This window comes from Hippocampus bargibanti, linkage group LG20 (assembly GCF_051943395.1).
Source record: "Hippocampus bargibanti isolate YZ-2025 linkage group LG20, ASM5194339v1, whole genome shotgun sequence".
NCBI classification, from domain to species: Eukaryota; Metazoa; Chordata; class Actinopteri; order Syngnathiformes; family Syngnathidae; genus Hippocampus; species Hippocampus bargibanti.
In genome coordinates, this window is record NC_142753.1 from 3,686,058 (window position 1) to 3,699,800 (window position 13,743).

The window sequence follows — 13,743 nt, forward strand, 5'->3', positions numbered from 1 at the left end:
GTTTCAGTCAGATACACACACTTTTTACTCACTGTGCGTGTTTATGTGTGTGTGCGTGTGGTTAATGAGAGGAAAATGTTCATACCACAAAAAGTAAATTGATATTTTAACCAAATTCACAACAGGGATGAGTACTTCGAATGTACCCATTCAGAAACCTCACTCCTGCTGTTATTTCAGTTTCAAGACCGTTTTTTTTTCTTTGTTTTTAAAGCACTCGAAGTGGGAAATGGGATGACATTTACTATTCAAATCTAACACTAGTTCTTCTCTAAAGTTATCAGCAACTATGGTCCTCACTCCTTATCTGGACTTATTCGGACCTCACAAAACCATTGAAACAGGAATGTGTGTGTGCGCGCGTTCAAGTGCCTGTTGTTTTTAGCAATCATCACCCTGGCTTCTTTACGGAGCATATTCCCTCTCGTAGATAAAGCTCAACCTATTTCATTCTAAATTTGTGACATAATGAGCATGAATGCTCCCCTCTTCCCCCCTACACTTTTTTACCCCCCCCCCCACCCCCCGAGCCTTCTGTCCTCCACTTACCTCTCCCATGTGGAGTCCAATGTTCACATGATGACTTTGCGGCGTCGCCAAAATCATCACCAAATTCATCATGACGAAGATGCTACTACACTACCTCAATTGACATACGACACTACCTCACTTTACATTCACTAATTACATGTATTGTCTGTTGTCAATTGTCTGTCTTTTTTAGCCACATTATAAGTGCCTTGCATCAAGTCAAAGCTGACTTTGACTTGATGCAGAGTGAATGATTGGCATTTTGGCTGGACCGATAATTTGCCGGTGGAAGGTTGGGGGAGGACCTTGTACAGGAAGTGGCTCGCTAACTGGATGACTAACTGGATGGATGGCACCGCGGGAAAGTGTTCGTGATTGTCATAGTAAAGCGATAGTTCGGAGAGAGGGTGGAGAGCTAAAAAAAATGTTGTAAACAGATGCTCAAAAGTCGGAGAAGGAGTGGGAGGGCAGAGCTAGACGGCAGCTTTCGAAAATAAGACTCCATGACGCATTGAGTTCGCCGTCATAGCATGACCATATCTTGATATAATGCATCATTCTGAGGGTTAACCCTCAGAATGATGCAGTATTTGAGAATTCTCAAAAAGTTCTTGAGTTTCCCTTGGTATACTTTAGACCAGGGGTGCTCACACTTTTTCAGCATACGAGCTACTTATAAAAACTACCAAGTCAAAATGATCTACCCACGACAAAAATGCAAAACAATTATTTTCAAATGTTTTAAGGATTCTTTGTATGTACAATGTATGTTGATGTACCTTGCATAACTGAATAAGCCAATATTGCACAACACACTGACACGCTGACAGCCAGCTTCAAGCACATTTCCAAATGTTCATCATTCATGGTGGAACGGTATTTGGACTTAATGATCTTCATGTAGGAAAAGGCTGATTCATATAAATAAGTGCAGCCGAATAATGCAGTCAAGGAGGTAGCACATTTCCTTATGTTGGGGTATTTTTCCTGTGTAAGTTACAGAACTGTCCGTGAGCCCTGGACTTCAGCAGTGAGAACACTCACACTCTCCGATGTCTTTCCACATTTGCTGGGTTAAATCCTCAGCCGTGGCTTCAAAGCGCCGTGTAACTGTATGTCTTGACAGCTGCAGAGCTTTGATTGAAGATAATATCTCTGAACAAGGAGTCAGCTGCTTCAACGAATGCTTCTTTTACCATCTCTCCGTCTTGGATGGACTTAATTGTTTTTAACGATGGTGTGGCTCACCCGGAACGATGCTTCGGTGGCGCCTTTCGCTTTTGAAGTATGTTGAGTGAAAAATGACTGCTGTCCGGACAACTGGGATTTTAGTTCGTCCACCGTTCTCTTTCTCAGCTGGCTTTTCGGCGTGAAGTCAATGTCGTATTTTCCATGAACAGTCCGAAAATGCCGCTCCACATTTTCCCATTCCGTATGAAAGTAATATGTTTTGCCCCCTTACTTGGTCCCGGTTTCTCACTCATTTTGGTCACCATATGTTTTAGCAAGGGCTTAAAATCTGAGGTAATTCGCTGACTAGCTTGTAAATTTTGCTGCGTTTAGCGCCGTTGTTTACGCATGCACGACGACCTAAAGGTAAAAATTCAGTTCTGAATGGTTGCCCTGTATGTCAATCAAGTGACGGGACGTTTGATAGGCTGACAAATGTTTTTTTTTTTACTGTCACGCTGCGATCGACCAGTACTACCTCCGTGATCGACCAGTAGATCGCGATCGACGTAATGAGCACCCCTGCTTTAGACTGACCAAGGCCTGGGAAAATCTGGGTCGTGGGATGGTTGGGAGAAGCGTATTGAACTCATTCACTGCCATTCCCGCATTTATTCGGGAATTTAAAATATGACGTAGAGCGCCATTACCGAATTTGTTCGGGTTTTGTTTTTTCATGTTTGGGTGCCGATAAAGTGCTGGTCAGACATCTGGCATTGTTTTTCCCTCCTACGAGGGAGGGAAACCCTTTATCCATGTTAGTGCTTTGTTACAGCTTCAGCTGTTTTTAAAGCGCTATAAAAATCAATATGTATGGATTGTAATTTGTTCAGTCAACCCCATTTCAAGCTCAGATACTCCAGACCCATACACCAACTAAGGTTTCTTATTCTCAATTGAATGTTTATGTAGTCCTCAAACGTAATATTTTTTGGGTCCTGCAATTTGAGTGAAAATGACGAAAACCCTGACACAGGAGTGGACACATTTTTTTGCACATCGTCTGGCATTCAAGGGATGAGTCAAATTTCCATCACAGAACCTTTCCAACTCTTCTATTTGCTTACCTGCAGTGACACAACAGGTGAAGTTGTTACTCCAGTCCTTGCATATGCATGAAAATCAACTCAGTTTTTCAGCTCTGTTTTTCCAACTGTTGTGCTCATTATTTCAACATTATCATTTATTTATTTTCATTTTTGGATCCCTTGATTGCTTTGCAAGACTCATATTTGAATGTTTGACAAACACTGACCTCAAAAAGCTGACTAGAAAGAGGAAGGGAAAAAAAAGCCTTGCGGCGGGCTCATAAAGATGAAAAAAATGTCAAAGGTAAAGAAAAAAGTTGCTGGAGCAGCCAAGCAAATCAAGACACCGAACAAAAAAAGGGGACAATGGGGGGGGGGGGGGGGGGGGGGGGGGGGGGGTAAATAATGAAAAGCGTTTGCTACTTGACGACTTTTGCTGACATTTTGAGTACACCACAGTTTATAGGACACAAGTCGGAACACTCACGGCAGGAGTAAATGAATACAATGGATAGGCAGTAATATGGTGGTGCAATTCTCTTTTGAACCACAAGGCGCGCATTAATGGAAATTCCCGTAATCCTAATTTTGAGCGGAACCAAAATATCAGAATCAGAATCATTGTCATTGGCCAAATATGTAGAACACACTGACTGCAGTCGCTGGAAAAGGTGGTGGGCAGGGTGCGGATGGTCCAGTAGCATATTCCATCCTCGTTTTGATCCCTGCAGTGTGCAAGCCCTCGAGAGTGGGTAAGTGGTTAATTATTTTATCCACCATTCTAACTGTCTGTTGAAATATAAAACGCAATCGGCAATAACCACCTGCTTGCTTGGGGTTTCTTATGTTTGCAGAAAGTGGCTGAGTGATTTTGTTTAATTCTGGCTCAAATTGTTTTTTTCCTTCAAAAGTGCTGTGACTTACACGTTTTCCGGGTAAAACCAGTCAAGGCCTCTGACATCTTCTTTTGTGGCGGTAGAGGCAGCACAATACTGTCGAAGGAAGTGGGCAGATAAGACTTTCTTCCACATCCGTCAGAAAAAGGCCTCCACCATCCTTTTTACGATCTTTCAGGGCATCCATCAAATATTTCAACTGAGAATACCCAGTCTAAGCGTTCATATAATATCGCGAGCGAGAACGATAAAAATTACTTTTCCTCACCATCAAACCGCCTAACAAACAAAATGACTTAATTTGCGACGATAATGAAGTTCGGTAAGTACGGTAAATAGTAATACAAAACTAAAGTGAAAGACTATACATACTTTAGGAAAAGACAAAAAAACATATATTTTTATTTATTTCCAAACTGATTTCACTTAGTCGTCGCATTAGTTTTTTTTCTTCAGTTATCATTGTTCTCTTTTCACTGTTTGGCTAAGAAAATTATTTACATTCAGATTACTCAGTGAATGTCTTAATTATTGTATGGGAAGACGGAAGTTCTTCTTAACAGAGGTGGGATTTGATCGTTGAAAATTTAATTGATTTTACCCTCTCAGCTCTGCCTTCTTCTCCACCCCCGCCATCTCCTCTAGAGGCTTCATTTACACAACGCTACGTTGCACCAGGAATTGAACTCCCACATCTTTCACCATTTTCACTCCTTTAACGTCTTGTACACTCGTTGAAAAGGGTTAAGGACAACCAACACTATTTTTTTTGCTTCCTAACTGACATCAGAAAACATTTTATAGCATCTAAAATACCCAAAACACGCAGGCTGATATTTTTAGTCAAATGCAAAACATCAATAAAATGACTTAGTGTCCCAAAGCTGCCACAAAATGAGCTCGGAACTGGGCAGATTCATAAAGTCCCGCCCTCTTGTTAGTGATGTCACGCCAGGATACTCCTTCACAAACTGCCTTGCTCCAGAATCAAAACAATGACTTCAGAGTGTTCAGATTCAGAGAAAATGCTTTCTTCTTCATCCAGTTATGAATATGATTCAAATAGTTCTGAAGAGGAAAGCATAAATGTTTGCAATCGATTAAAGAAGTCCTTCCGTATCAATTCGAGCCGTCTGGACTCCAATGTAGCGCCCAGAAAATGCACAAGATGGCGCACAAGGTCCGTTGAAAATGGGCTTATTTGTCCGCTGGGAATTTGTGTAAACCTTCACCTTCTTCACCTTCACCACAAAATCCGACTTCAACGGACAGTTAGGACGGCGGAAAAAATCATTGGCACCGCCCTACCCACTCTCGAGGACTTGCACACTGCAAGAATCCAAACTAGGGCGCGGAAAATCCTACTGGACCCTCCGCACCCTGCCCACCACCTTTTCCAGCTACTCCCCTCAGGCAGGCGCTACCGATCCATGCGCACCAAATCCAGCAGACATTTAAACAGCTTCTTCCCCCAAGCCATTAACTCTTTGAACTCTTTCAACAGTAGCCAAAATGGAACTGTATAGTGCCACTTAGCAGTTTTTTTGACAACGATACTAGTGCAGCGTGTTCTACCGGAAACAAATTCCTTGTGTGTTCTACATACTTGGCAATAAAGATGATTCTGATTCTGATTCTTTATGCGTGTTACCGCAATTGGCTGCGACACACAACAATTCACCATGGCGTTATGTAGTTTTCCTTCTAATTTCGCCATTAACATGGCGTTTTCAGATGAAAAAAGTACCCAAAATGCATTGTGTGTCGCTTTCTCGGTCAGGGGCGTTCCCTCCGTGACGTCACTTCGGGCATCGTGATCAACTCAAAAACAAGACTTCATGAATATTCAGTGCGAGTCTTAAAAGGTAAAATATAGCTATATGCCGTAGAATCTTTGTAAAATACGCTCAGTAGAAGTCATTTTACAAATTATGGACGCAACTTGTTCGGAGGTGTCGGTTTTCCTTTAATTATTATATGGTAAGAAGGAGGTTCTTCTTCACAGAGGTGGGATTTGATCGTTGAAAATTTAATTGATTTTCTCCTCTCAGCTCTGCCTTCTTCTCCACCCGCCATCTCCTCTCGAAGCTTCATTTACACAACGCTACGTTGCACCAGGAATTGAACTCGTACATCTTTCACCATTTTCACTCCTTTAATATCTTGTGCACTCGTTGAAAAGTGTTAAAATATGATCATTAGCCCCGATTCACTACCGACGATTAATCTCTGGCATGTGACCAAGGAGTTGACATGGTTGATTCAAAATTCGTTTTTCAATCCGAATTGACGAGGCGTGAAAATGTGATGTTCTTTGTAAATGTGCCCTGAATCCAACGTAGCGGTCATGCGCGGTCGTGTAATCGAATGCAAGCCCTCGGTGCTCAATTGGATGGGTTGTCAGATGTGGCGAAACCTTACTCGAACCGGCTTTTTTTATTTTTTAACCAAGCACCGGATATAGAAAATTAATTGATGCTCTGCCCGATTTGTTCAGCGGATAGGTCAGTGCTATTGGACAGTCTGCGGCTAGATAAGATAAGAAAGGTGCGTCAGCGTAGAGCGCCAATGTGGAACTGCCGCGGCTTGGAATTGAAGCGGATTTACATGGGACAATCTGTGAGACAATCAATGGATACTACAGCTTTGTGTTTGCATTCAACATTTAGCTAATAAAAGGCTAACCCCAATCCCAATCCGCCCACCAATGAATCGTCCCCTATTAGCATGCTTTTGCTAATCATGTAGCTTTTTTACTGTTTTGGGGTGGCCGGTGTATAAACTTCAAAGGATAGATGGATTTACAGGATATTACGCTGTGGAATGATAGCTCGTGAGGCAAAAGCGTGATACGTTTGTTTTTGTGTTCTTGCATGCATATTCTCGAACACACAAAGGTACACGTACAATTCCGTGGTTCATAGCCGCTCTCACCAAGAGGGTGATGGTATACAGTAAATGATGACGACGTGTCGAGGAGAAAAGGAGACGTGCACACGGGGGGGGGGGGGGGGGTGAGGCAGCCATGCCCGAGGACTGCGGTGTAGTAGTGTGAATGTCGCAACCGGCGTTGAGGCATCAGTGATATTAGCGACCGCATCAATGCTCGTGATGGAGATACTCTTCCAAAACATCAAGGGGAGCGTTTTGCTTTATGCGGATTGTGATATCATGAGAGGCTAGCTCTCAGCGGGACGGGACAAGAAGTGCAATGGACGACAGGTTTGGATACAAACAAAAGGTTTAATCAAGGGTTCCAGAAGGAATTCACAACCAACAAAGGTTTGAATAGTGTCTCTTCCAATACTTATCAAAATAAAGTCTCTTCTGATACTTAAATCCAAATAAAGTCTCTTCTGATACTTAAATCCAAATAAAGTCTCTTCTGAGGTAAAACTAAAGACGGAGTTCTTTTCCAAGAGTCTCTAGGCCTCACCCCTCTTGACGTCCTCCTCATGTAGCCTAGCCACCTTAGCTAGGTTCAAATCCAGTGTCCAGTCGTGTGGTCCCAACTGGCAATGAGTTCCACGCAGCAATCAACTTCTTCACAGAGCACAGCACACGAGATTGTCTTTCCCCAAGCTCCACACTCAGAGGCTCTCTGCCTTAAGAGCCTTGCTTGCCAATCAAGCCCTGATCAGCTGCAGGTGTGTGGTTTTAATTGCTGCCTTCCACCAGATGGGGCCAAGACTCTCTCTGGGTGGAGCCATCTTAGGGGGATGTATTTGCCCTCCAGGACACAGGCTCTCGTGACATCACACGATACATTTGGCCTTTATAGTGCCAAGTTGACACACGAAACAGGATTTGAAAGGCTTTGATTAAAAAAAAGCTAAAAATGGTGGATAACTAAGCTATTAGCGCCCTTCCTATCACCCTGAATATTTGGATTCAATTACAGTAAAGTCTCGTTATATCGATATCGGATATATCGATAGTCCCGGTTATTTCGATACTATTTCTATGCACGCACAGAGAAAATTACATGCAAACAGGGTCGGATATATCGATAGTCCCGGTTATATCGATATTTTTTCGGACTCCCTTGAATATCGATATAACGAGACTTTACTGTACTTGCGATGTTAATGTTTTTTTTAACATTAAAGGACAACCGACACATTTTTTTTTGTTTCCTAACTGACATCAGAAAAACGTTTTATAGCATCTAAAATACCCAAAATACACCGACTGACATTTTTAGTCAAATGCAAAACACCAATAAAAATGACTTAGTGTCATTTTATTCCAATCAGAAAATTGCATGTGCACAAGGTTCATGTGGAATATATCGATATATAAAAAAAAGGTTTTCCATCAGCAATGTCTTATACATGAAATTTAATTTCAGAAATGCATTTTGCGCCTTATACACCGAAAAATACGGTACTATTCATTATTATCATTGATGATTCCATTGGAAAATACAGTCGCACACAAAACAAACCCGCCAATCGTTTAAAGGACAACCGACGTCTCCGGACAAGTTGTGTCCATAATTTGTAAAATCACTTCAAATGACTTCAACTGAGCACATTTTACAAAGATTCCATCGCATGTAGATAGGTTGATATATTTTACGTTTTAAGACTCACGCTGTATATTCAGGAAGTTTTGTTCTCGAGTTGATGACAATGCCTGACGTGTCGTCTGACCGAGAAAGCAACACACAATCCATCTTGGGTACTTTGTTTGGTCTGAAAACAAAGTGTTGATCTGTGTTGATGGCGAAATTAGAAGGAAAAACACAATAACGCAATTGTGAATCGCTGTGTGTTGCACCAACACTACCAATTGCGGTAACACCATACAGAAGTTACAGACAGGAGCAGATAGAGATCAAAATTCAATTAGCGCCGGTAGCCTTAAATTTTTTTTAAATAAAATCAGACCTCAGGATTCTTTGGCTGATGGCTTCCTTTGAAATTTGTGATGAAATAACATGGCACCGAGAGTCAGTCCGTTGGGTTTCCGTTTAAAGTCACAGCGTCCATTTTCTGCCACCTCGTTCCGTCTTTATATGTCGATTGGAATTGTTTTATCATTATAATAGCTCACCACTCTTGATCGCTTTTGTTTTCACTGCAGTCTATTCATTGATTTTTTTTCCCATGTATTTTCCAGAAGATAAAAGAGACTTAAATATGGCTTCTTTCAGAATCTACAAATCACTTTCACAAGTCATGTTCATTGACAACGGCCCATGTTACCTTTTAAAGCACCTAAATATATATAGTATATATGTGTATATGTATATGCATATGTATATGTATATGTATATGTATATGTATATGTATATGTATATGTATATGTATATGTATATGTATATGTATACGTATACGTATATGTATATGTATATGTATATGTATATGCATATGTATACGTGTACGTGTACGTGTACGTCTACGTGTACATATATGTATACGTATACATATACATATACGTATATGTATACATATATGTATATTTATTTGTATATGTATATGTATATGTATATGTATATGTATATGTATATGTATATGTATATGTATATGTACAGTAAAGTCTCGTTATATCGATATTCAAGGGAGTCCGAAAAAATATCGATATAACCGGGACTATCGATATATCCGACCCTGTTTGCATATAATTTTCTCCGTGCGTGCATAGAAATAGTATCGATATAACCGGGACTATCGATATATCCGATATCGATATAACGAGACTTTACTGTATATGTATATGTATATGTATATGTATATGTATATGTATATGTATATGTATATGTATATGTATATGTATATGTATATGTATATGTATTTGTGTGTGTGTATTGTGTGTGTATAATAGTGTGTGTGTATTACTGTGTGTGCGCACGTGCTTCATTTCCAGCGCATTCTCATGTCTCCCGCAGGCCCTGTCAGGCTGTTTGGAGGTGCACTCAGCTCACAGCTTGAGGCTGCTGCTGTCACCTTCTTACCTAACATCCCCTCTGTCATCTTTTGGATGGGATTCAACCCATCTATGTCAGGACACACTGAAACAGGGATAAATAGTTCTTTTTAGCCAATTATGAATGATTCTATTGGGCAGCCCTGGAATAAAATGGCCGCCTGTTCTTTTTTAATACGTAGATCCATATCACTTTGTTATATATCAAATATATTGTTTAATAGATATTTCAATTGGTTTTTTGCACTTGCCCAACTACCCATTTCTATTCCTGACTTTAACATCACCCAAAATAGGATTAAAATATGACTAAGTACTACATCGTCCATTGCCCAAGCAAATATTGGGCACTGTCATTGTAATTTATTTTGGGGAGGGACTTCTGGGGGTTAGTTTTAAACTAATACTGATCTTAAAAGCGTAGTTAGCTGAAGAACAAAATAATTGATTATAACAGATGGCCATTAAAGCTTTAATGCTGCGCAACATAGTTACGGAATGTTGCCATTCCAATTTCACTACTGGAGTGTGCATAATACCGTATTTTCCGGTGGATAAGGTACACCCAAAAGCCTTCATTTTCTACTACTACTACTGTCAGCAGCCACCAACGGCATTTCCCCTTGTAGAAGAATTGTGCAGTCCATGCTGGGATATATAAAAGGTAACCCCAACCTCTACTGTAGCGCCTTATTGTGCAGTGTGCCTTATACAGTTTGAAAATACAGTGATACCTTGGCTTACAAACTTAATTGGTTCCCAGACAATGTGTAAGGCGAAAAGTGTGTATCCCAAAAATTAATTTCCCATAGGAAACCATCAAAATGAGAATAATCCGTTCCCAGGTCCCCATAAAACATAATTTTCTATGTTCTAATTTTCTAAGCCTTAAAACTACACAAAATATACCTTATTTTATGTATAATAAATGTGCTATGGTATTATAATTAAAGAAATAAACTGTACTCTGTAATAAAGTCGTTTTATTGACCTTTGTGATGGTCGTTGATGGCTTGATGGAATGGAGTGGCCGCTTTCATCAGCATTAAACACTTGATGAGGAACGTAACCTTCTTCTTTCACCATCTTGTGGAATGATCCTTTGTAGGTGCTTTCTCTGTGATAATTGTCTCTAGTTCCTCATCAATTGTCTTCTGTTTAGCTGGGTTGACAGCTTTTTGCATCAAATGTACAGATGCCTTGTGCGGGGTGTTTGTGGAGCCTGATAGATGGGATATCAAAGTTGAAACTCTCTCACTGTCGTCTGCCTGTCTCTTCAATGTTTAAACTACCCCCCTCACTGCTGCGTTCTTGACCAATCACGTGGCTTTAACCGAAGACTGGAGTGGGGGGGGGGGTAGAGGATAAAAACAGTCGGCTGCCATTGTGTTGTTAAAATAATGAGCTCGTTCACGAACGACACATCACTCATTGAGGCAGCTCTGTGTGTATCGCAAAAAAAGTTTGTATGTGGTAAAATTTCCATAACATTAACGTTCATAAACCAAAAAGTGTGTAAGCCTAGGGGTTCGTAAACCGAAGTATCACTGTACCCCCTTCACTGGGTGAGCGGCTTATAGTCCGGTGCGCCTTCTACACCGGAAAATAAGCAAAATAGGCTGAAATAACACTGAACAATTACATTAACATAAATGATAAAATGCGAAATTATGTCCGCAATGGAATTCTTGGCATTTTGTTTATATCCACAGATGTACTAACCCCCTCCACCCGTCCCCAACTCATTGTCACCTTTCATGCTGCCCCCCCCCCCCCCCCTCACCTGCTCGCTTGTGGGTTAACGGGTCAGACAGTGAGCAGATGCTTTCACAACATGACTCCAACCAACACGGTGACATCCTTACTTCCTGGTTGCTTGTTTCACACACACAATGGGTCCTCGCGCTTTTTACAGCAGCGTCAAAGCTAATTGTTTGACAGCACGTCATGGGCTTTTTATGTCACCATTTGCGCCTGTGGGTTTATTTCCTCGCACAAACAATTATCATTGAAATGCGTTTTTGGCAGAGCTTACCCAGCCGTGCACTTTTTTCTTCGCCTTCTTCTCAATGCCAGTGTTCTTTCGCGTATGATGTGTGTGGAAAAAAAAGAAAAAAACAAAGGCATAAAAAGTCTCTTTAGATTTGAACGCAAACCACAAAATTTTGTCACTATTCTGTGTATATTCATATTCCAATCAAATTGCTTCATCCTCAAACAGATTTGCTCTTTCATTTGGTCAACGGTGTGGCAGGTAATTCGTAGGCTCTCAGCATATGCGAAAAAGTCCATACTGTTTTCATCATCAACACTTAAAATGTCTTGTCAATATTTTACTTTTGTTGAGTCAACACTGGATCTGGTTTAGTGGGTATGCAGGGGGACTGGAAAAGCAATTGGAAGCAGCAACCTTGGCAACCTTGCTAGTCTTTACCTTCACCAATTGTTTCACGGACTCAGGTTCATAGAATCATTTGCAAAAGTACAATTTTCCTGAAAAAAAGCATCCCATTCTTTTTTGTATTTATATTTTTTCTCCAACACCCTAATATTTTGTCATGTTAACATCAGTTAACTCATTGGCTGCCAGACGATGTGTAAAAATGTGTCCACTCCAGTGCCAGGGCTTTTGTCATTCTCTCTCAAATTGCAGGACCCACAGAATATAAAGGTGTAGGACGACATAAACATTTAATTCACCGTCAGAAACTTTAGACCAGGGGTGCTCACACTTTTTCAACACGGGAGCTACTTTTGAAATGACCAAGTCAAAATGATCTACCCATTATATTTATTAATAAATATATTGCCGATTCTTGCAACCTATGTTGATGTATAACCGCACATGTCGCACCACACAATTCTGTAATTTTTTTGCCATTACCTGAGTTCACGCCGATAACTGGCAGACGAGACAAACGCACTTGGAAAATGTCATCGTGGAAAAAAAAGTCCCACTCCCATTCCATATGAAAGTGATGCTTTTTTGTCTTCTGACTTGGTCTAGCTCCCCCACTCGTTTTCATACCCTATCTTACATTTAAGAGGATAAAGCGAAAATTAGGATGTAACTAACGACTAGCTTGTTAACTTTGCGTTGTTTAAGCACGCACAGTGTACCTAATAATGAGATGTCATCTGATTGGTTGTCCGGTGTGCCAATCAAGCAAAGGGATGGTTGATTGGCTAACGTCAAGTTTTTTTTCCCCCAAAACAACTCAACTTTATTTGTATAGCGTCAATTCATGACAAATATCACGCGATCTACCAATAGTACCTTGGAGATCGATTGGTCGATCGCGAGCGACGTATTGAGCACCCCTGCCTTAGACTGTCTTCTTTTATCAGACAATAATGAGTTAATTCCTAAATTATATGGGTCTGGAGTTATCTGAGCTTGAAATGGGGTCAACCGAACAAATCCATACATATTGAATTATATAGCGTTTTAACAACAGCTGAAGCTGTAACAAAGCACTCAAATGGACAAAAGGCAAATGCTGACTCCTCGTGGGAGGGGAAAACTTTACCAGAGGTCTGACCAGCGCTTTATCGGCACCCAAGCATGACAAAACAAAATCCGAACAAATTCGGGAATGGCGATCTACGTCATATTATAAATTCCAGAATATATTCGGGAATGAAAGTGAATGAGTTTACTTTGCTTAGAAAAAAAAAAAACAAGCCTACATTATTCCACTTGAAGCATTGAATCGCGCAAATTCATCCTCGGATACGTCACAAAATACTAAATGTCAAAGCCACTTTTCATGTCATCACCGGAAGGAATCTGGCGGCGGTAATTTACTGTTTTCTTCCCAAACACAACACAGAGTTGGTATCGTCACTATCCCCAATTCCTGGTTGTGGCTCAGCTCAAAATGACTTTGCCAGATCAAAAGACGATGAGGAGATAAGAGGAGGGGGATGGGGGGTTGCACAATAAAAGGCTTTGAGTCGGAATTGGAATGCATTCAAGTTCCCACATCACCGGACTTGGCTTGTGTCACCTGGGTCACACCATCTAGTTGTGCAGACTTTATCTTAAAAGCGTTTTTTTTTTCTTGCCATGTCTATAAAGCCACTTACTTTTATTTTTATTTTTGATATACCTGGTACATCTTTTT

The 13,743-nt window shown here is 40.7% G+C and overlaps 1 protein-coding gene across 2 annotated transcripts in view; it reads left to right on the top strand.

The window, feature by feature from the left end:
* Nucleotides 1–13,743, top strand: part of csmd3b (CUB and Sushi multiple domains 3b) — a 291,556-nt gene that overhangs the window by 1,444 nt on the left and 276,369 nt on the right. The gene's annotated exons all lie outside the window — the stretch shown is intronic.